Source organism: Taudactylus pleione, unplaced genomic scaffold (genome assembly GCF_031769625.1).
Source record: "Taudactylus pleione unplaced genomic scaffold, aTauple2 ptg000181l, whole genome shotgun sequence".
Classification (NCBI taxonomy): domain Eukaryota; kingdom Metazoa; phylum Chordata; class Amphibia; order Anura; family Myobatrachidae; genus Taudactylus; species Taudactylus pleione.
In genome coordinates this window covers 5,628,273-5,653,438 of record NW_028284583.1, presented here as the reverse complement: position 1 = coordinate 5,653,438, position 25,166 = coordinate 5,628,273, and the positions used below count along the sequence as shown (strand labels likewise).

At 44.7% G+C, this 25,166-nt stretch overlaps 1 protein-coding gene across 3 annotated transcripts in view; it reads right to left on the bottom strand.

Moving 5' to 3' along the window:
- SUGCT (succinyl-CoA:glutarate-CoA transferase) overlaps window positions 1-25,166 on the bottom strand; it is a 1,290,705-nt gene that overhangs the window by 105,231 nt on the left and 1,160,308 nt on the right. The window contains exon 14 of one of the 3 annotated variants that reach the window (XR_015878901.1): window positions 13,138-13,249. The exons of the other annotated variants lie outside the window; for them this stretch is intronic. The gene's annotated coding sequence lies outside the window, so the exon portion shown is untranslated. The remainder of the gene's footprint in view (window positions 1-13,137; window positions 13,250-25,166) is intronic. 3 annotated transcript variants of the gene reach the window in all.

The window sequence follows — 25,166 nt, the reverse complement described above, 5'->3', positions numbered from 1 at the left end:
AGGTTCAAGGTCTGGAGTCTTTATTTACTATATGACTGCGTACGCAATGTCGAAGCTGAATAATTGGCTGAGACAAGTTCAGTTTAAGATTTAATCGCGACGACGCCATCTTGTGAATGGCCGCAAGACGCAATCTTGAAAATGAGATCGCAAGACGCCATTTTGCGAATGGCCTCATAAGCGCCATTTTAGATAAACTCACATTTTAGTACATGTGGCGATAATACTATTAGTACCATGCGATTACATCTTTCACAATTTCTCATACACACATTAATACGCACAATTGCGCTGTTAACTAGTCGCATATTAGCGAATGCATAAGACTTTGAATGAAACCGCTGTTTTATTAGCTTTATGCGCACGCATCTGCCCCAAGTTAACTAGCGTCCTTATATCAAACCCTGAATACTCACACATTACATATTCACACATAAGGTTTAATAAGCTTTAAAGTATATGATTTAAGTTGGTTCAGTTAGTTTAAATGCTGAGAAATAAAGATATTTGATAACTAAGGTTTTATACATGCTAAACAAGTCGTGTTAGGTTTCGTACTGATGCGTACTCTTTTTACAGTATTCCGGTGTTATCGGTGGGGAGATCGCATCATGCATTCTCGAGTTATGGATCACAGAGGCTACAAGCAACAAAATGTATATTTCTTGAACAACTGTTAGGATGTTACAGGGGGCGGGAAGGGAAAGACCCCCAGCTGTTAGAGGCAGGGAGAGTCTATTTGAACCAGCCTGTTAAATGCTCTGTAACAGATGCTTCTCCCCTGGGAACCAATGACATCAGCAACAAACTTCTCTATTGTCCTGTCTATTCTGGGGGGGGTATAAATATGTGTGCCCAAACACTGAGTTCTTAGTCTTCGTGCTGAATGCTGAATGACGAGGGGTCTCTTGCTGATGCCTAACTTCGGGTCCGGAAGCGATGCGTATGTATACTGTACTTGGGTCTGTATAACTCCTTTTGCGCCTAAATTGTGTCTGGATCAATTGCATGTAACTGTTAGAACTTTCACTTGAATAACACTTGTGCTTTGGAACCACAGATTCCAGGTCTAAGTCTTTATTTACTGTATGACGTCGTACGCAAATTAGCATCATCCTTAGAGGTTTATAGGAAGGATTTTAGAAGGTACAGGTAGGGGTATATAGAGGTTCATTTTAATATCGTTACTTGGGGGCTCATAGTGAAGTCACTTACCTGCTCACATGGTACATACGTCTATCGATATTTCAGCAAAGGGTGGAGTGGCCACATGCAGGGTTTGCCTGCAACCGCTTTGTGCTGAAAGATCGCTATCCATCTCCGTGTGAATCAAGTAAGCTGACTAGAATCCAGGGACAAGAGAGGAAAAAGTTTGTTTTCCTCTGTTGAAAGAACCTTACGTTTAAAGGGGTGCCGCAGTACTGAGTACGCGGCTAAGTCGCAGGTTTGCGCATAGCAAAGATGCACTTTTGTGTATGCAGCTAAAAAGTCATTATACGGTTGTGTGGTAGTCGCATTACTGTGTATGCGGCTGATCGCACAATAGCGTATACGCACTTCTGGTTCTGCTGCCACGTGTTTTAACAAAGCCGTTGAGGTTATCTTTTTCAATTGTTACCAATATCTGGGTTAACATTTATTTTTCTGCGCAGGAAAAAAGTGTGTAACAGTGAATATTTGTTGAACAAAGTTAAGGGTATCGTATGATCCTTAAGGGCTAGATGCAAGGGTTAGTCTAGCCGCTCGGTAAGTAGCTTTACCGTTCTTTACACAGTAGCAGTTGTACAAGTTGTCTTTGTTGTAGAGAGGTGCGTGGAAGTAGCCGACATATAAACTCTCATAGGTGTGGAAGTTGCCTTACTAAATCTTATCCAGGTGTGGAAGTTGCCTTTTTCAAATCTTATCCAGGTGTGTGGGCGCCGCCGACTTAAATCGTCCACAGGTAAGTGAAAGTATCTTGATTGTCTTTCACCAGTTTAAATCTTTATTGAAAAGCGTAGGAGTTGTCTCAGAATGGGAGCCACGCAAACAGTAGAGATGTTAGACAATGATGTGCTGCTAATGGAGGCGCCGATCGGATCGGCCCGTCGTATCATGCATACTAAGTATGGTACTTATGCAATAAGGTATTGTGATTTATGGTTTAATATGACGAGGAAGAGTGTTAGACCATTTCCCAGAATTGGTAGTTTTGATAAAAATGTGTTAAATAATGTCCGGGATCACATCAGTTTGATGCGCTCCCGAGAGAAAAAGGTTAAATATTTTGAATGTTTAAAACTGTGGCAGCATGAGGGGGAAATGTGGCTTAAAAATGTGCAAACTAGCATCATGAGCACATTGCCAGAAAATACATCAGCGGCGCTAAATTGCAATACGGGCGAGCCGCAAAATGGCGCGCCTGTGCGGCAAGGTAGCGTCGTGGAGAGTATTGCCAGCAGTTCACGCTCACCTCCCCCACCTTATGAGGATGGAGGTGCAAGTACAGTTACCAAAATTACCCATAAAAATTTAACAAGCAACTTGTACCCTCTCTTAAGCAACTATAAAGAACATGTTCATGATGTGGATGATGAGCCTATTGTAATGTCTGCCATTTCCCATGCTGTACAAATGATAGATGCGGCATCACCACAATCACGAGTGGTGCCGCCATCTCCATCGGTAACAGCAATGGAAGTGTTAATGCCCTCTGCACCCGTAGAGGAAGTTGTTCATACCATACGTAGCAGCAGCAGACTAAACCCCCAGCCAGGTAATCAGGTCAAAGGTAGCAGCGCTACCGGTCTGCATCCCATTCAGACAATAACTGTTCCTAATGGAAATGCAGATGCAAACGGTATAGTGCCCACGAGGGAAGTAGTAATGCATTGTCCTTGGACAAGAGCAGAACTAAATTCCATCATAAATGATTTCCCCGATCCCAAAAAGGAATTAGCCAAATGTCAAAGATTTTTGAGAAATTTGGGTAGTTCACATGAACCCACTAATAAAGATTGGCGTGTGGTGTTAAGGGCCTGTCTGCCATGCAATACCGATGTGACAAAATTTATCACGGATTGTGTATTGGATGGTGACGTTCCCTTAACAGACCAAATAAACCAAGGTAACATTTCCCGCATTGTAACTCAATTGGGTATATATTTCCAGTAGTAGTTAACTGGAACAAAATTTTCACCATTAATCAGAAGGAGAGTGAAACTGCAGAAGATTATTGCGATCGGGTTCTGCAGGCTATCACCCAGTACACTGGGATAGCGGCTATTAAAGATAGCACTCACCACCGGGGAATAATAGTCACGGTACTTGTGGACGGTCTGAAAGAGAGTTTAAAAACTCAGGTTCAGACCTCACAGCCTGGCTGGCGGGGACTCACAATAGACACCCTCATAGAAACCGCCATCGAACATGATAAAAACATCTCCAAGAAGAGAGAAGCCCAGAGCGAAAAACTAATGGCTGTCAGTATACAAGCTCTGGAGGGAATGACGGTAACATCACAGCCAACAGACACACTTGCACACACACTCACTTCTGAACAAGTATGTGCTCTCACTAACCCCGTGCAACAACAAACACAACTCTATCCCACTAACCTAATGCAACCACAGGTCCCAGGCTACCCACCAACTTCTTATTCCCCACAATACCCTTACCCTCCCTATCCTTACCCATATCCACCACCTTTACCCTCTGCGCAAACCTCACACACCTCAAACACCACATGTCATCACCCGATACACAAACATGTTTTAACTGTAAACAAACAGGACACTTAAGTAGAAACTGTACAGTAAAAAGAGTAGGGACCCCACATCAGGGAAGACCTGGATATCCCCATAAGGGATATGCACAGAGGCCAGCAAATGTTCAGCAGGCACCAGCTCCAATTGTAGCCGTAAATGCTTTATTGGAGAATGGTAGCCAATGCTAGGGGTCTGGTCATACCTGTAGTCTACAGATAGACAGGTTAACGGGAAGTACTAGGGAAGAACCGGTCATGATGGTTAATGTAGCTGGTACTGAATATCCTTTTCTTGTAGACACAGGGGCGACCAGGTCAGTGATAAAATCTCCCGTTAATTTGCAGGTGACCAACGAGACAGTACCAACAATGGGTGTAACAGGTAAAGTGGAACATTATCCTTTAACAAAGTCCACAGAGGTTACTATTGGGCCGTTGCATACCAGGCATTCTTTTCTCCTGGCTGCAGCGGCTCCTACTAACCTACTGGACAGAGACTTGTTATGTAAGATGGGATGTGTTATATATTGCACCCCTGATGGTGTATTTTTAGATATCCCAGAGAGAATGGTATACGAGGTGCGGGATATGTTAGACACTCCTCAAAGGATAATGTATCACTCTACAGTTTTAAATGAAACTCCATCACAGGTAGATGAAATGTTGTCCCTAATTCCAGATTCCCTTTGGACTAAAGATGGACAGGACACTGGATTAATGGCAAACGTAAGCCCCGTAATGGTAAATTTAAAAAGTGGTAGGCAAGCTCCAAAAATTCCCCAGTACCCACTAAAACAGGAAGTAGAATTAGGGTTTTTTCCAATAATTGAGTTATTATTGCAACAGGGAATTTTAGTTCGTACAGCTAGTGTAGCCAACAGTCCCATTTTCCCGGTGAAGAAGAGTGGTGGGAGGGGTTATAGGCTGGTACAAGACCTTAGAGGTGTTAATAAGGTAGTAGAGAGCCAATTCCCTGTAGTGCCAAATCCAGCTGTCATTTTGATGCAGATCCCACCAAATGCAACCCATTTCACTGTCATTGACCTCTGTTCTGCTTTCTTCTCTGTGCCTCTCCATCCTGACTGTCAGTATCTATTCGCATTTACATACAGAGGTTTACAATACACATGGACACGGTTACCCCAAGGTTTCATAGACAGCCCCAGTATCTTCTCCCAGGCATTGCACGACTGTTTACAATCTTTTCATCATGCCAATGGATCTGTTCTAATTCAATATGTGGATGATTTATTGCTATGTTCTGACTCGTTTATGTCATGTTTGAATGATACTAAACTTTTGTTACTTCATCTATCACAAACAGGACACAAGGTGACTAAGGACAAACTACAGCCGTGCCAATCCAGAGTAAAATATTTGGGCCACTGCTTAACCCAGGGGTTACAACACCTTACAACAGATAGAATCCAGGCCATACAAAACATGACACTGCCGCAGAATCAACAGCAAATTCGTACCTTCTTGGGAATGTGTGGATACTGTAGAATGTGGATACCAGGTTTTTCTATTTTGGCCTTACCTTTACAGGAATTAGTCTCTTCCTCAAAGCCCGATCATGTCATACACACAGAGGAATCAGAGCAGGCTTTCCTTTATACTTAAGGATAGTCTGACAAAAGCTCCTGCATTGGGAATACCCGATTATGAAAATCCTTTTGATTTGTATTGTACGGAAGCCGATGGTTGTGCTGCAGGTGTCCTTACACAAAAACATGGTGATGCCAGTAGGCCCGTAGCATACTACAGTGCCCAATTGGACACTGTGGCAAGATCACTCCCCACCTGCTTGAGAAATGTAGCAGCAACCGCTCTATTGGTGAGTAAAAGTGAGGACGTAGTATTGGGCCATGATATGATTGTCTACCCTCCCCATGCTGTATCTGCTCTGTTGAACTCAGCTCAAACCAGACATGTCTCCTCGGCTAGGTTCACCAAATGGGAACTAGCTGTAATTGCTCCAGCAAATATTACTGTTAAATGTTGCAGTACGCTGAATCCAGCAACATACCTACCATATGTACAACATGATGTACAAAGGGTGGGAGGAGAGGAGTTGCTGGCGGGAGGTGAGTTAGGCAGACATAATGATACACACGATTGTATGACATATCTGAATCAGACCTTTACTGCTAGACCTGACATAAATGACACACCTTTAGAGAATGTGGATGTAACTTTTTATACGGATGGGAGTTGTCATAGACAAACAGACACAGGTGAATTATGTACAGGTTATGCTGTTGTAAATGACACAGACATCATAGAAGCTAAACCTCTTGGTCCTCCTCACTCAGCCCAGGTGGCAGAGTTAGTAGCACTAACTAGAGCATGTGAACTGGCAGCAGGCAAGTCTGCTAACATTTACACTGACTCGAGGTACGCGTTCGGGGTGGTGCCCAAAGCGGTGGCAGTAATTAAGTGTAAAGCCCATAAATGTGAGAATGATCCGGTGTCACTGGGCAACAACAGAGCCGATGAAGCTGCAAAATGGGCAGCAGGGTTAAAATTGTTTTCCCCAACTGAAAAAATGATGTCTTTTCAAACAATTGATATGCTGAAATTAATTGAGATGCAAAATTTGTGTTCAATCCAGGAAAAGTCCATCTGGAAGTCTAAGGGATGTGGGCAAGAGACCTCCTGGCTCTGGAGGGACGGACAAGGTAAACCTGTAGCCCCCAAGGCATATTACCCCAGCCTGGCTGAGGCAGCACACGGTCTGACTCTTCTGGGAAAGCAAGGTATGTGCAAATTGGTAAGAGCATACTGGTGTGCACCAGGATTTTCTTCACAAGCAGAAAAGAGAGCAATGTCCTGTCTGACCTGCTTGAGGAAGAACATAGGGAAAGCGATCCCTACCAAACCGGCCCACATTCCACCGACGGATGGACCTTTCCAGGTGATACAAATTGATTTCATCCAATTACCACCCTGCAGGAATCTCAAGTATGTATTGGTGTGCACTGACGTATTTTCTAATTGGGTTGAGGCCTACCCAGCGGCCACTAATACTGCTGCGTTTACAGCCAAGAAAATAGTTCAGGAATTTGTATGCAGGTACAGTGGGCCAGATTCAGAGCCGCTCGTAAGCGGCCGCTCATTCGCTCCGAGCGATGTTCGCACAACTGCGCATGCGTATGGGTCGTAATACGCATGCACCAACCAGTCAGCACGGTCGGAAATCGAGCGTTCGCAAAATAGCGAGTGCCTGCTAATTTGAGTGACAGGATGAGGCATTTGTGGGTGGTAACAGGGGAAGGTGCTTGAAAACGGGGAGTGGTGGTCCGAACGCAGGCGTGCCAAACGGTCAAAACGGGCGTTTTAAGGGTGTGCATAATTAACAAAGCAGCGACATCGGACACGTCACTTGGTTGTCTCTTAGCCTGAACAGTTCGCATGATTGCGGTAGGAAAATCCTACCACAAGCACTGCAAGCAGTTCAGACGCCTTTCGATGTACTCGATTAATCTAATAAATAGCGGAGATGACATAGGATGCGAGCGGCCAGGGGGCGTCTTTACAAAATAGCGAGCGTATGTTTCGTTCGCTCGCTCAGACATAGAGGCGTCAACAGACCTCAAGGAGCGAGCTCTCAATTTAAATATCCGGCCCCTTTTTCTGAACGAGCGAGCGCAAATAGCGTCCGGCTCTGAATCAGGCCCAGTATCCCTAAAATCATCGAGAGTGACAGGGTTACTCATTTCACAGGTGATGTTTTTCAAAATATGTGTAAGCTGATGGGTATTAATAGCCCCCTTCACACCCCCTACCGACTGCAAGCCAGCGCAAAGGTAGAGAGGATGAACAGGACTATTAAAAATAAGTTAAGTAAAATCATGGCAGAAACTGGACTAGGATGGCCAGAAGCATTACCATTGGTTCTACATAGTATAAGGACCATTCCTAGACCCCCTCTAAATCTGTCCCCCTTTGAAATACTGTTCGGTAGACAACCTCATTTGATTATAAGTCCACAGGAAGGGTAACAACGAGGTAACTGTAAGGTATCTTATATCAATGAGTAAGCAGTTAAAACAACAGCAGCAGAAACTTAAATTGTTGTCCAATGATATGCCTGAAACTAACTGTCATGATGTTGAACCAGTAGAATATGTTATGATCAGAAATTTCTTGCGTTCAGGTTGTTTGACTGATCGGTGGGAAGGTCCGTACCAGGTGCTGCTGACTATGGATATTGAATTAGAACCTCTATACATCCCTGCCTATACCTTCTAATATCCTGCCTATACCTTCTAATATCCTGCCTATAAACCTCTAAGGATGACGTTATTTTGCGTACGCAGTCATATAGTAAATAAAGACTCCAAACCTTTTACCTGTGGTTCCAAAGCACAAAGTGATATTTCAAGTAAAAGTACAGTCAGTTACACGCTATGATCTAAGTACAATTTAGCACAAAGAATTATACAGACCCAAGTACAGTTATACATACGAAGCGCTCTGGGCCAGATGTAGGCTTCAGCAAGAAACCCCCGTCAATCAGCATTCAGCAAGAAGACTCAGACTGGGATCACAACACACATGTTTATACTCTCACAGAAACAGACAACACAATAGAGAGGCTTGTTGCTGATGGCATTGGTTCCCAGGAGGATTAATCTGTTGCAGAGCATTTAACAAGTTGATTCAAATAGACACAGTCCAGCCTCTTACAACTGGTTGTCTGGTTTCCTGTTCATGCACATCCTAACAGTTGGTCATATAATGTACATTTCGATGCTTTAAGTCTCTGCGGTCCATAAGTTGAGAATGCATGTTGCGATCTTCACACTGATGATACCAGAATGCTGTTGAAAGAGTGCTGATCAGTATAATATCAAACATGACTTACTTATCATGTATTAAACCTTAGCTACCAAATAACCTTTATTTCACAGCAATTATAATAAATGAACAAACTTGAATCTTATACTTTAAAGCTTATGAGACCTTTTATGTGAATATGTACTGTGTAAGTATTTGGGGTTTGATATAAAGATGCTAGATAACTTGTGGCAGATGTGTGCGTATGAAGCTAATAAACAGCGTTTTCATACAGGATCTTATGCATTCGCTAATATGCGACTAGTTAACAGCTCAATTGTGCATATTAATGTGTGTATGAGAAATGGTGAAAGATGCAATCGCATGATGCTAATAGTAATATCGCCATATGTACTTAAGTGTGAGTTTACGTAAAATGGCGCTTGGGCGGCCATTCGCAAAATGGCGTCTTGCGATCTCATTTTCTAAAATGGCGTCTTGCGGCCAGTCGCAAGATGGCGTCTTTACAATCTAATTTTAAGCTGATCTTGTCTCAGTCAATTATCCAGCTTCGACAGACAAGTACTACATCTTTGAAGGTGGCTGAGAGAGATACCTGGGTCCATTCTACTCATTGCAAAAAGGTCAATCAACCGGTGGAGAAACAAGTCGGAGACAGGGTTGATACGTGGACCTGTCTATCGCGAGCTTCTTCCGGGAGGATTGAAAAGGTTGTAGTGAGATACCTGAACTAAAAGAAATTTGCAGGTCTTTGTTGTGACAATGGACTGGCCTGCTGTGTTCATTTTCATATTCTTTTCCAGAGTTTTCACCATTTTGGTTGGCTTGGGGATATCCGGTTTCTGTGATGGGGGACCAATTGAGGAGATGGGAGCTGATGGCTGTGCTGATGGAGTGGAGTCAGGAGGAGTGCAATGCCAATCAGGGGAGTGTCTGACCAATCTTAGTACTGTTATTGTTAAGAGAGCTATAATTCTGGATACTCGGGGATGGTGTGGAGGTTTATCGTCTGAAGATTCCTGTCTTTGTGAACTTTGTGGGTCCCTAGTTGATGAGAACTGTATTCAACGGTGCCAGCCTACATATAACCCGTATTGGGGTGGGTATCCTTTTGAGGATTATCATAGCATGGTAGGCAAAGTGTTAAACCAAACTGATTGCTGGGTGTGTTCACATGTGCCACAGGGACAGCGTAACATAGGGTTGGTGCCATTTCCACTGAATATCATGGAAATTTTAGAATTACAAAAAGGGAAAGCATTGGATGGAAAATTCCTCTCATCCAAACCACCTCATTTCAAACTCTATCAATTCCAAGTAGATAGATCACTTTTGTGTTTAAACATAACCAACCCCAATAAACCCAGGAGTTGGGGAAGTGACGGGGAATAATCAGACGATGACCTTCACACATAGAGCTGATAATGTGTCCATAAACCATGATCTGTTACTCTCAATTAAATCTAGTGGGAAACATTTTAGGCACCGGTACACATTGAGTTCCACCAAAGAAATTATTGGTAAGGTACCAGATGGTTATTGTGCTAAAATAATACAACCAGAGACTTGCATGTACCAGATGGAAGACCCTGAGATAGGATTGTTTGCAAGGGAAATGTGTTTAATGATAATTCTGCATACTATTCCTTATGTTCTCCTGAATAATGTGTATTTTATATGTGAAAGAAAGGCGTATAAGTGGCTCTCCCCGAGATCCGAAGGTTTGTGTTACCTGTGAAGAGTAGTCCCAGAAGTTATGACCCTCACACATGTTGAAATGCTTGGTATCCATAAAAACACACCGTCACCATATCTTCACATGCAGTATGAACACAGAGGCAAATGAAATATGATACCTGGTGACGTACATAAAGCCACTCAGTTAATTAGTGAGACAACTGGCTTCCAAGTTTTAGTTGCACTGGATCCCACCAGGATCGCTAGGGGTACATTAAATTTTAGATATATTCAGCAACTTGCTAAATTGATAGATAATATCACCGAGATGTATGATGACACATTCAGGTATACAGGGAGAGAATTGCAAGCGTACAAGAAAGAACTGATGCAACACAGACTAGTGTTAAATTATTTAACTGCTGTTACTGGAGGGTATTGCGTAACATTGGCCACTCAATTTGGAGTAAAGTGTTGCACCTATGTCACCAATGATACCAGCGACCCCAAAGAGGTGATAGACCGAAAGATGGACGAAATTCTGCAGCTAAAATGAGAGTTTCATAAGAACCATAATGCTTCAGTGGCTGAAGTAGGGGAGAAGATAGAAGGATGGGTCTCATGGTTGAACCCAGTGAAATGGTTCTCAGGCCTAGGGGAATGGGTCAAGGAAGTGATCGCCAGCATAGGCAAATTCTTGATTCTTATACTGATTGTCATCATAATAATTGGCCTATGTGTCCGGTGTGTTCCTATTGTGTTGAAGTGTGGAAAATGTAAAAATAGAGTAAAACAAAAGAATGAAATTATGATGGCGGTCAGTAATGGCAATATGAATACTGAGGTAAATATAGAACTGCATTACAACCGTCAACTAGGAAATACCATCATTTTATGTATTATATTTAGACATGCATAGAATGTATTATTGAAATGTTATTTTTAAAACACCTCAGATAATGTAAAGTCTCAAATTCCCCTTCAAGACTGCCTTTATAGGACTGGTGTATCCCCACACCTTTCACATGATCTTCCAAGATCCGCGGTGTGCGAATAATAGTAGTTTTATGCCCCCACTCAGAGACACATTATTGATGGATTAAGAACCACCTTGTGCCATCCCAAAATAACATTAAATAACATATAAATTAATTTCTAAAATCAGATTGTGATAGCATGTTGTTCGCTATCAAAGGGTGGACTGTCGAAGCTGGATAATTGGCTGAGACAAGATCAGCTTAAAATTAGATCGTAAAGACGCCATCTTGCGACTGGCCGCAAGACGCCATTTTAGAAAATGAGATCGCAAGACGCCATTTTGCGAATGGCCGCCCAAGCGCCATTTTAGGTAAACTCACACTTAAGTACATATGGCGATATTACTATTAGCATCATGCGATTGCATCTTTCACCATTTTTCATACACACATTAATACGCACAATTGCGCTGTTAACTAGTCGCATATTAGCGAATCCATAAGATAAAACGCTGTTTATTAGCTTCATGTGCACACATCTGCCCCCAGTTAACTAGCGTCTTTATATCAAACCCCAAATACTTACACAGTACATATTCACATAAAAGGATTCATAAGCTTTAAAATATAAGATTCAAGTTTGTTCATTTATTATAATTGCTGTGAAATAAAGGTTATTTGGTAGCTAAGATTTAATACATGATAAGTAAGTCATGTTTGATATTATACTGATCGGCACTCTTTCAACAGCATTCCGATATCGTCGGTGTGAAGATCGCAACATGCATTCTCAAGTTATGGACCACAGAGACTTAAAGCACCGATATGTACATTATATGACCAACTGTTAGGATGTGCATGAGGCAGGAAACCAGAGACAACCAGTTGTTAGAGGCTGGACTGTGTCTATTTGAATCAACCTGTTAAATGCTCTGCAACAGATGCTTCCTCCTTGGGAACCAATGGCATCAGCGACAAGCCTCTCTATTGTGTTGTCTGTTTTTGTGAGAGTATAAACGTGTGTGTTGTGACCCCAGTCTGAGTCTTCTTGCTGAATGCTGATTGACGGGGGTTTCTTGCTGATGCCTACATCTGGTCCAGAGCGCTGCGTATGTATAACTGTACTTGGGTCTGTATAATTCTTTGCGCTAAATTGTGCTTAGATCATAGCGTGTAGCTGACTGTACTTTTACTTGATATATCACTTTGTGCTTTGGAACCACAGGTTCAAGGTCTGGAGTCCTTAGAGGTTTATAGGCAGGATATTAGAAGGTATAGGCAGGATATTAGAAGGTATAGGCAGGAGTGTATAGAGGTTCTAATTCAATATCCTTAGGATCTTGCCCAATCAAACTCTCACAGATACCAGAAAGTCCCAAATATATAGAAAACAGAGGGCCTAGATTAGCCTTAACATGGTTTCACTGGTAATTATTCCTATCTCTATGGTAAATTATGACCGTAGAATATACGATACCTGTATGTCTGATCGTCTCTAATTGTGATGTAATCGCAGGTTGCGCCATGATTGGTGCTTAGTTAGTGATATATACCACCCTTCCACAGCACCCATATGTCTTGATAAAGGCCCAGGTGTGGGCTAAAATGCGTTGACATGATTCGGATGCTGTGGACCTTGACCTTTTGATTTTCATAGGTAATCTAGGTTCTCTTCAAATATTTTTTCCGGACTCTGTTTTAAATAGTCTTGTTGTTGTATGTTCATATCCCTTGCCAGGGATGTCATGTGTATGAATAAACTCATATATATATATATATATATATATATATATATACAATCAATAAGCAGTAACGGCGGCACTCTCTTAATAATAAATGTTAGAGTCGGGTTAAGAAACCTCTGTGGTTTACTTCAACGTTTCAATCGCTTAGGATTTTCGTCAGGAAGCAAATACAACGAGTAACAGCACTTACCTATATACAAAACAGAGACACCTCTCGTGCAGCCTGTTCCATCACTTGATGCGTGCGTCTGACGTCAACGCGTCGCACTACGTCGCGGGCGTGACGTCCGACCTTCACATCTCTATGGGAACGGAAACAACAATATCCGTGAAAATACTACCTCCACCAAACATATACATACAGGTCAAAATGGCTAAGGCGACAGTACATGATAAAGGAGTCCAACCAAGTGGACTAAAAAATGTACAAATAATGCAGCAACAGTACAGATCAGAAAATATGAAACACATAACACATATGACTATGACGAGATATCACATGAAAAAATGTGCAAGCTTAATCAAAACAAGACAGAGATAGTGTCTCATTAAGACCATGTGGCTGCAGTGTATTAAGGCGATGGATCCAACATGCCTCCATCTGTAACAGCAATCGAGCCCTGTCACCACCCTCTGATTATCCTTCACATGATCGATCATCTTATAGCGTAAAGTCGATAAATTGTGTCTACAGGCTTTAAAATGTCTGGCTACAGGCTGGTCATTCTCCTTACCAGACAATGCCAGTCGTATGGCCGACCGATGTATCGCCATCCGTTCACGAAACTGTCTCATAGTCTTGCCTATATATAGTAGCCCACATGGGCAGCGTATATAACAGACGACAAACTGACTGGTGCAACTGAGTACATGATTAATTTTGTAACGATGTCCCAAATGGGGGTGTACAAACATACTACCCACCTCAAGAAATCCACAGGTGGTACAGCCAAGGCACTTATAGTTACCTGGCTTCTTAGTAAGAAACTGGGCCGGGGTAATATTACTAATACCGGTAATATCATTATGCACCAGCCAGTCACAAATATTTTTACCTCTTTTGTAGCAGGGCAGTAAAGTACTATTCTTTAAAGATGTGAGGTTAGAATCAGTACTTACTAGCGGCCAGAAACGTTTGGCAATATTAACAATAGTGCTACTAGCTGTACTGTGGCTGTTAACCCATACCAACTGGTTGTTGGTTTTCTTTTTTTGACTATTTGTCACAGGGTGTAGGATTCCTCTGGGCTTAGATACTGCTTTAGCTCTAGCTGCCTTAAGTGAACTGGCTGAGTATCCTCTCTGAATAAAGTTATCCATCATGATGTCGAGTTGCCTCGATTCATCAATGGGATCGTTACAGATCCTGTGTATCCTTAGAAACTGTGAGTAGGGTAAACCCCTAATCAAGCTTCTAGGATGAAAACTTGAAGCCTGCAACAAATTGTTGCGATCTGTAGGTTTTCTGTAAACAGAAGTACTTAACACGCCATCCACTTTACTGACCGACACATCAAGGAAATGTACCTGTTCGGAACTAATTTCATGGGTAAATTTGATGTTAGGATCAGACATATTAATCTCTGTCATCATCAGGCTAAATTCATCTCTACTGCCCAGCCAGATCATAAAAATGTTGTCTATGTACCGTGTGTAGAACCCAATCCTCTCGGAGAATACACTCCTGCTGAAGAAAAGGTCCCTCTCCACACGGTACATAAATGCATTGGCATAGGCCGGGGCAGCACAAGAACCCATGGCACATCCTAGGGTCTGCAGATAAAAACAACCGTCAAAAATAAAGTAATTCCTAGTCAAGGTCAGACATAACAACTGCAGAAAAAACTTTAAATCAGGACCCTGATACAGTATGTTATTGATCAGCAGTTGTTCTACAGCCACCAATCCTCTCTGGTTAGGGATACTAGTGTACAGACTCACTATGTCGATGGTAACCAGAAAATAATTAGCAGGTAGAGTGTCAAGTGATAGCAGTTTCTGTAAAAAGGAAGACGTATCCTTGAGGTAAGTTGCCTCCGCTTGAATAACAGGCTGCAGGAAAAAATCGATGTATCTTGAGATCTCGTAATACAAAGAATCCCTGGCAGCAATTATTGGTCTGCCAGGGGGATTGTCAGGGTCCTTATGCATTTTGGGCAGAGTATAAAAAACAGGCACCTTAGGCGAAGTAGGCAACAAAGCATCCATGGTTTGTCTAGTGATTAATTGCTCATCCACAGTAGACTCAATGTCGTAGTCAGTTCAATCAGGTAACTACGATTGGGATCCACTTCAAGTTTCATGTATACTGTGGTATCTGATAACTGTCTCAAAGCCTCTTGCCGATAAGTAGAAATGTCCTGAATCACGATACCGCCCCCCTTATCGGCAGGGCGGATTGTGATAGTGGGATCACTGCCCAACCGCTTAAGAGCTGCCATATCATTCCTAGATAGATTAGCACGTGTCGTATCATCATTCTTACACTCATTAATACAGGATTCCATTACACTAGTAAATCCCTTGATAGCCGCATTAGTTGAGACTGGCTCAAAAGTGGATCTCGATTTACTGGGTTGAAATACTAAGGTACTAGACACAGTAGCAGGTTTGTCCTCATAAAACTCCCTCAGGCGAAGTTGTTGATTCAAGCGATGTAGATCAATTTTACTAGTGAGAGTGTCATGAGCTACTGTAGGGACAAAGCTCAAGCCTTTGTGCAAGACAGAAAGCTCATCTTTGGATAAGGTCCTAGTGGACAGATTGTATATTATTTCCTTCTCTTGTCTACTGGTCTTTTTTTGCCTTTTACATTGGCCACCACGTCTGGTGAAGAGCCTAAAGGGGAATCCTTTCTTGCTCGTGTAGTCACCCCTAAAGGGGGTCTGCGTGAAGAAGGAGCACAAGTGCCACTTGTACCAGCACATTCTTGGTCTGTAGATTGGCCTCCACTTGAGGTATCAGTCTCGAGGGCAAATTTATTAAAGCGCCTGTAAGGTGCTGTGTAAGGAGGTCTTCTGGAGCCTGCTGGATTATTCGCCCAAGCGTAGATCTTCTTCTCCTCGTAATCTGTTAACGATATTAAGTTTATTTTGTTTAAATTTTATCAGATCCTTCTTATATTTATCGACCTGCCCTTGCAATTTACTGATCCAGTCACAAGTTGTATCTTCAGTGAGTTTATGCTGGTGAGTAGCTTCAAAAGCGGTAATTTTTTGCTTAATAGTATGCAATTCTCGTCCCGACTCCTCAATCACCAGTAATATCAGATCGAAGGAGGCTTTATTTATGTTCTGGAGGCTGGTCTCCCTGGAAGAGTTGATAATTCATTTTTATGAACATCATCTTCTCCACATTTTGTGGAAGCAACCTCCTACGCCTTTCGCTGACAAGGTTCCCAGCTGCACTAAACACTCTTTCGGAGTACACACTGGAGGGGGGGCAACTCAGGTAAAATAGAGCCAGTTTGTACAGGGGCCTCCAAATTGCCTCTTTTTCCTGCCAGTACAGGTACGGACTGTCTGACATGCCTACTTGGATGCTGTCACCAATGTAATCCTCCACCATTCTGTCAATGGTGACAGTATCATATGCAGTGACAGTAGACATGTCAGAAATTGTTGCCAGGTCCTTCAGTCCAGACCAGATGTCCAAACTTGGTCCTGCCTGCCCTGCAGCACCGCCAGTGGGTTGCTTAGGATACCTAAGTTTTTTCCTGGCAGCCCCAGTTGCGGGAGAAAATGAAGAAGGAGCTATTGACGTGTCACGTTCTGCTTCAGCTGACAGTGTTTTCACCAGCAGGTCTTTGCACCTCTGCAGGCTTGTGTCGGCCGGAAAGAGAGACACCACATAGGCTTTAAACCTAGGATCGAGCACGGTGGCCAAAAAGTAGTGGTCTGATTTCAACAGATTGACCACCCTGGAATCCTGGCAAAGCAAATGAAGGGCTTCATCCACAAGTCCCACATGCCGAGCAGAATCGCTCCGTCTTAGCTCCTCCTTCACTTTCTCCAGTTGCTTCTGCAAAAGCCTGATGAGGGGAATGACCTGACTCAAGCTGGCAGTGTCTGAACTGACTTCACGTGTGGCAAGTTCGAAGGGCTGGAGAAACTTGCACAACACGGAAATCATTCTCCACTGCGCTTGAGTCAGGTGCATACCCCCTCCTTTGCCTATGTCATAGGTGGATGTATAGGCTTGAATGGCCTTTTGCTGCTCCTCCATCCTCTGAAGCATATAGAGAATTGAGTTCCACCGCGTCACAACCTCTTGCTTCAGGTGATGGCGGGGCAGGTTCAAGAGTGTTTGCTGGCGCTCCAGTCTTCGGCACGCAGTCACTGAATGGCGAAAGTGGCCAGAAATTTTTCGGGCCACCCAAAGCGTCTCCTGCACACCCCTGTCGCTTTTCAGAAAATTCTCCACCACCAAGTTTATTGTGGGAGCAAAACATGGGACGTGCTGGAATTTGCCCAGATGTAATGCCCGCACAATATTGGTGGTATTGTCAGATATCACAAATCCCCAGGAGAGTCTAAGTGGGGTAAGCCACTGGGCAATGATTTCCCTCAGTTTCTCTAAGAGGTTGTCGGCGGTGTGCCTCTTACTGAAACCGGTGATACACAGCGTAGCCTGCCTTGGAACGTGCTGGCATTTCTGAGATGCTGCTACTGGTGATGCTGCTGTTGTAGTTGCGTAAGGTGATACATCTACCCAGTGGGCTGTCACAGTCATATAGTCCTTAGCCTGCCCTGTTCCACTTGTCCACATGTCCATGGTTAAGTGGACATTGGGTACAACCGCATTTTTCAGGACACTGAGGACACTTTTTCTGACGTTTCTGTACAGTCTCGGTATCGCCTGCCTAGTGAAGTGGAATCTAGACGGGATTTGGAACCAGGGACACACTATCTCCATCAATTGTCTAAATCCCACTGCACTAATGGCGGATACCGGATGCACGTCTAACACCAACATAGCAGTCAAGGCCTCAGTTATACATTTTGCTTCAGGATGACTGCTGTCGTACTTCATCCTCCTCGCTAAGGACTGTTGGAGGGTCAATTGTTTAGTAAAAGTAGTGGTGTTCCTACTTCCTCTCTGGGATGATGAACGACTCCCAGCAGCAGCAACAGCAGCAGCGGCAGCAGGAGGCGTAGCAATGCAGGATCCTCCAGAGGAATCCCGGATAGGAGAGTCAGTCATGCCAGTGACATGGCCTGCAGGACTACTTCCGATCCTGGCTACGGAGGAAATTGACGAGGAGGGAGTTGACGGTGTGGTTTGGAAGCACTTGGATACAACAGGACAATGGGATTTAGGTGTCCCTGGAAAGCTTACGGTCTTAGCCAAAGTTTCTGAACTTGACAGTAACTTTTTATGAACGCGCTGCAGGTGACGTATAAGGGAGGATGTTCCTAGGTGGTTAACGTCCCTACCCCTACTTAATTCATCTGTACATATAGTACATATGGCAAGACAGTTGTTGTCTGGATTTGGATAGAAATATTGCCAGACCAAAGAGGTGGAATGTTTGGTCTTTTGCCCAGGCATGACCGTGATGGGCTTTTTCATCCCACGGACAACAACTGTCTCCCCCGGAGCTTGATTTAAACAAACCACATCACCATCAGAATCCTCCTCGCCAACTTCCTCCTCAGTGCCAGCTACACCAGTATCCTTATCCTGTTGTACTTCAGTTACATCTTCAATTTGCATATCAGCAAGTGGACTGTGGGTGCTCCTTTCAGCACTTGCAGAGGGCGTGCAAATGGTAGAAAAAGCCACCTCTTCCCGTCCAGTACTGGGAAGGTCAGGCATCGCAACCGCCACCACACTGGGACTCTCCTTGGGGATTTGTGATATCTTCTTGTGCTGTGCTTTTGCCAACTTAACTCATTTGATTTTTTAGCAGGATGAAGGCTTCCATCGTCATGTGAAGCTGAACCACTAGTCATGAACATAGGGATAGACCTTAGCCGTTCCTTGCCACTCGTGTCGTAAATGGCATATTGGCAAGTTTACATTTCTCCTCAGATGATTTAAATGTTTTTTTAAGGTAATTTTCCTGACCTTTGACATTTGGGATTGTATGTGCCCTCTACTATGACATTGGGCATCGGCCTTGGCAGACGACGTTGATGGCATGTTATCATCTATGTCATGACTAGTGGCAGCAGCTTCAGCACTAGGAGGAAGTGGTTCTTGATCTTGCCCTATTTATCGGAGAAAGTTTGGTCCTCCATTCATGTTACATTGATATATACGTGCGGCTAAGGTGCACACAAACACAGAAAATTATTTTTTATTTTTGTTGGAGACTAGTGCACTTTGTGGGTTACACCACCCTTTAAGAAATGAACCAGCTGGCCCTTTACTTATGGGACACAGGCGCATGCTTGGCGCTGCTCCTTTGTTGATGCACGTGCAGCCACAGTGCACACAATTCACAAACACAGAAAATATTTTTTTATTTTGTTTGGAGTGCCCTTTGGGGGTTACAGCACCCTTTAACTGACAAGCCAGCCGGCCCTTTACTTATGGGACACAGGCGCACGCTTGGCGCTGCTCCTTTGTTGATGCATGTGCAGCCACAGTGCACACAATTCACAAACACAGAAAATATTTTTTTATTTTGTTTAGAGTGTCCTTTGGGGGTTACAGCACCCTTTAACGGACAAGCCAGCTGGCCTTTTACTTATGGGACACAGGCGCACGCTTGGCGCTGCTCCTTTGTTGATGCACATGCAGCCACAGTGCACACAATTCACAAACACAGAAAATATTTTTTTATTTTGTTTGGAGTGCAGTTTGGGGGTTACAGCAACCTTTAACGTTCAAGCCAGCTGGCCCTTTACCTATGACACAGGCGCACGCTTGGCACTACTTTGTTGATGCACGTGTGGCTACTGCGCACACAATTCACAAACACAGAAAACATATTTATTTTTTTGCACTTGGGGGGAGCACCCCTGATGGACAGAGCACCCCCTGGCAACACTACAGCACCCCTTTAGGACTGGAACACCGCACAGGACTTTGGAGTGGACACAGCCCCTATGGACAACTGACTGCACAACACAGTACAGCCAGCCCCTATGGACTTTGGAGTAGTGGACACGGCCCCTATGGACAACAGCAGCACAGCACAACACAGCCAGCCCCTATGGACTTTGGAGGAGTGGATACACCCCTATGGACAACAGCAGCACAGCGCAGCACAGCACAGCACAGCACAACACTACTCTGCACTACACTACACTACACTACACAGCCCAGCCAGCCCTAACTCCCACCCTCACTCTTCACTGTCCACAGCCGAGTGAGAAAATGGTGGATCCCGGAAGGTGGGATGATGAAGTTTTGCCTCGATTTCAGATCCGAGTCAGGCGGGAAAAGTCGAGCCTGACTCGGATCGGCCTCGGATCGGGGGGGCTTGGGGGGGTTCGGATTTCAGAAATCTGAACCTGCCCACCCCTAATTTTATATTGTATATATTGTGTGTATAATTGTGTATTTTAAACAACACAGAGCAAGTTCTGCAGGGATAGTCTCTATTGTTTATTTTTTGTCTGTAATTACAGGTATGGTGATGCCTTTTCTATGAGACATTATCCTTGGTGAAAGGTTACTTTGGCATAGAGCAACATCCCCCACTAGTTTCACTTATTGATTACCCTATGTAGAAATTAGTTTTGATATTTAGCATCCTACTGTACCAGATTTTCAGTGATTAATGGTAAAGACCATGTTTCACCCTAAGCAGAGATAAAATAACCCTCACTAGGCAATTAACAGTGGGGCAACTAAGGGAGGCGAGCAGAGCGTGTGCCCTGGGCCGCCGTAGGTCCAGTGGCGTGGGGGGGCACCGCCGGCCACGGTACCGACCCACCCTAGTTAGGCAGTGTAGCGGTCAGTGCTACACATTTACAAAGGACCGGCGCTAGGCTTCTCTGCGCAGCGCCGGTCCTTTGCTGCACAGCCGAGACCTTCCCTCCCCCTGAGCGCTTACCCAATAGCGCCAGGAGGAGGGTGGGAGGTGGGCGGTCTCAGGCTGTGCAGTAACACACACATCGCCGCCAGTGCGGCAGCGATGTGTGTGTTAACCAGCAGCCAATGAGAGTCAGACAGACCCTCATTGGCTGCTGCTGCTGCTACACACACATCACCACCGCGCGGCGGCAATGTGTGTGTTAACCAGCAGCCAATGAAAGTCAGACAGACTCTCTTTGGCTGCTGCTGCACACACATTGCCACCGTGTGGCGGTGATGTGTGTGCTGCAGCAGCCAATGAGAGTCTGTCTGACTTTGGCTGCTGCTGCTGCTACACACACATCACCACCGCGCGGCGGCAATGTGTGTGTTAACCAGCAGCCAATGAAAGTCAGACAGACTCTCATTGGCTGCTGCTGCACACACATCACCGCCACACGGCGGCAATGTGTGTGTTAACCAGCAGCCAATGAGAGTCAGACAGACTCTCAATGGCTGCAGAGCTCCCACTGCAAGAGCCGGCTCCCTTTCGGCTCCTGCAGTGGGTAATGGGAGAGACATCATGACGTATCTCCCATAATGCAGAGCGTGCCAGCCCGGGAGGACTGACGTGCAGCATAGGGAGCAGTGGCTGGATTCAGGTAAGTGTATTTTTATTTTTTTTACTTGTGTTGTGTGTCTGCACATCGGGGGAAGGGGCACCATTACAGGGGGGACCACTACTGGGGGCACCATTACAGGAGGGGGACCACTACTGGGGGCACCATTACAGGGGGGACCACTACTGGGGGCACCACTACTTGGGGGGACCACTACTGAGGCACCATTACTGGGGGGACCACTACTGGGGGGCACCATTACTGGGGGGACCACTACTGGGGGCACCATTACTCTGGGGGACCACTACAGGGGGCACCATTACTGGGGGGGACCACTACTGGGGTGGAGCACTAGTGGGGACTACAAATGGGCGGGACTACTAATTGGGGCACTGCATCGGGAGGGGGGACCTCTACTGGGGACTGCTACTGGGGGGGGAACTACTACTGGGGGCACTATATAAGGGGCTTACTACTAGGGGACAACTACTGGGGGCACTTTATAAGGGCACTGGATAGGGGGGATCACTACTGAGGGCCTGCATAAATCGGATCCACTACTGGGGGCACTGCATAAGAGGGGGACTACTGCTGGGGGCACTATATAAAGGAGCACTGCATAACGGGGACCACTACTGGGGGCACTTCATAGGGGGGGGCAATGCATAAGGGAGACCACTACTGGGGCACTGAATAAGGGGAACTAATGGGGGGCTGCATAAGGGGGACCACTACTGGGGGTACTGTATAAGGGGCACTACTATGGGCCTGCATAAGAGGGACCACAACTGTGGACATTGCATACTGGGGGTACTGTATAAGGGACACTACTGGGGTTAAGGTGCATATGGAAAGGAATATTCAGAGTGACGATAAAGGGGTGTGTCATGTTGACATGCCCCATTTTTAAGTGACCATGCCCTTTTTTTTGGCACGTGCACATAGGGGGAGTGGGGGCTCCATTTTTACATTTGCCCTGGGCTCCAAATACCCTAGTTACGCCACTGGCAATTAATGCTGTCACATTTGAAAAAAATTTGACAACAATCTATCATTAATTAATTTTAAAGCCAAGTATACTGTTTATAGTAACTTAGTGGTCAATGGCCCTCATTCAGAGCCGTTCGCTATTTGCGGTCGTTCGTTTAAAAACAAGGGGTGGCTATTCAAATGATCCGTACGCACATTGCAGTCTGTTCACACCTCTAAGTCTGAACGAACGAGCAAAACATACGCTCGTTTATTTGTTAAAAACGCCCCCTGGCCGCTCGCACCATACGTCATGTCCGCTATTTATTAGATTAATCGAGTACATCGACCAGCGTATGAACTGCTCGCTATTCTTGTGGTTGGTGTTTGCTACCACAAATTTGCGAGCAGTTCTGGCTATAAAATAACCCAGTGACGTGGACAATGACGCTGCTGTTTTAAATAAACACACCCATAAAACGCCCGTTTTGACCTTTAAGCACGCCTGCGTTCGGATCTCCACTCCCCATTTTCAAGCACCTTCCCCTGTTACCACCCACATACGCCTCATTCTGTCACTCAAAATAGCAGGCACTCGCAATATAGCGTACAAACGATTTTCGGCCGCACTGACTGGTTCGCGCATGCGTACTAAAAACCGTACGCATGCGCAGATGTGCAAACATCGCTCGGAACGAGCGTACTGCCGCTAACGAGCGGCTCTGAATGAGGGCCAATATTCAGCAGGATCCAACTTCATAGTGGCCAGTGGTACTTATGCCTGGATGTAAAGAAACCCTTGAGCCAGACAATGAAAAATGAAACTATGTATGAATCAGCCCACTTTGGGAAAATAACCGGCCTTGAACTTCCATGTGAGAGATAATTACTGCTGATTATCCCCTCCCTGCTGGCTCCACATTATACATGAATTCTATCCCTAAATTTCAGAATTAAATTGAATTGAATGTTAACATAGAGAAAATGGTAGTTGCTGTCTGACCTTCCAGAGTTTCTGGTATTTATTTCCTGGACCAATCAAATACTGATGTGTGTGATTGCGCTGATTACCTCTCACTGTAACAGAAGCTCTTCCATGTAAACAGAGCCACTTAACAGATAATTTGTAGCAATTTCATGAGAAAGGGACATACTGAAAAAAATATACTATCAACTATGCAAAACTACATTATAAAGAAACAAAGGGCTAAATGCCATACAGTGCGAGCCAGCGCCGCTGCGAGGACATATATTTGAGTATTCCGTATTTCTTAAAGCAGCAAGCATGTTAAAGGCAAAACCAGGTTGGTTTTGCCTTTAACGTGCTGGCTGCTTTAAAAATACCAGAACACTTGCATGTATTCCCGCAGCGGCGCCGGCTCGCACTCTATGACATTTAGCCCAATGTGCGTCCATGCAACAAATCAAATGTGATTAACAAGATTTACAAAAAAAAACATTTCTATAGGGTGTTTCCAAATGCTTGATTTAGAGCAAGTGTGGTCAGCCCATGAAGAGGGTATAATCACCATTTAACAAGCTACTGTATAGTATGCCTTATACAAATTGCTGTATACTTTATACTTCTGATATATAGTGCCAGTGATCACAGCCCACCTGAGCTGAATGGTACATTGCATTTTCCATTATATGGGCTTGTAAAGAATTACAATGGTAACACACCTTGCACAAGCTCTTTCACAGGCAGCAATGCCAAGCTGCATCTTAAAATCTTAACAGACAAGCTCAAGTTACAGACAATATAAACCATGTTGTTCCTTGTCCAGCAATATATAGTTAATGGATGGACACACAGGTAGTCAAATGTTTAATGGAGCATACATCAAATATCAAATAGATCTAGCAAAGTCAATGTTTATTGGATTAGCCATTTTGTAATAATGTAATAATAAAAGAAAGCTCATATTTCACTTTACTATACTGAATTAAGGGCCTGATTCAGCAAGGAACATAGCCGCAAAATTGCACACACCCAGCCGATGTTTGCGTTCTGTGTATGCGTATTATTGCAGTGCGCGAACTGACCGCTGCGATCTGGAAGCGAATGCAATGAGCACACAGTCCCCTTATAAAGTAAGTGGCCGTTTGTGGGTGATGACGGGAGTGGTCAGAGAAACGCAGGCGTGCCTGTGCGTTTGGAGTGGACGCCGGTACAGGGGCGTGCATAATTAAGCCACTGCGACAGTATATGCAGCCTGAGTACTAGATACCGACAGGAAGTTTAGCAATTTCTGAGTAAGGTCAAGTCAACCACTATTGTGCGTATGGGTCCGATGGTTCTCCCTGTTACCAATGTTTTCACCATCTTGCGAGGTATTGTGGATGTAAGTAAAGGTAAGGGGGCAGCATTATGTAGCACTGGGCGTCTGCATTTTGTGCTGTGGCGGCATTGCGACTGCATTCATTAGCATATTTTCGCAGTGGACCGGGTGCGTGCGTACAGGGGCGCCGAGAGGGGGGGGGCAGGTACAGATTACCTGGGCATCCTGAGGGGCCAGGGTCCGGCGCCGCCCCCCCCCTCCCTCACAGCAGCCCAGCGCACAGCTGAGCTGCAGTGGGAAACTGCTCGTGGCTGCTGAGCAGCCACTGCAGTCTCCTATGCCTGTGGGGGGGAGCGATCACACTGATCGCGCCCCCCTGG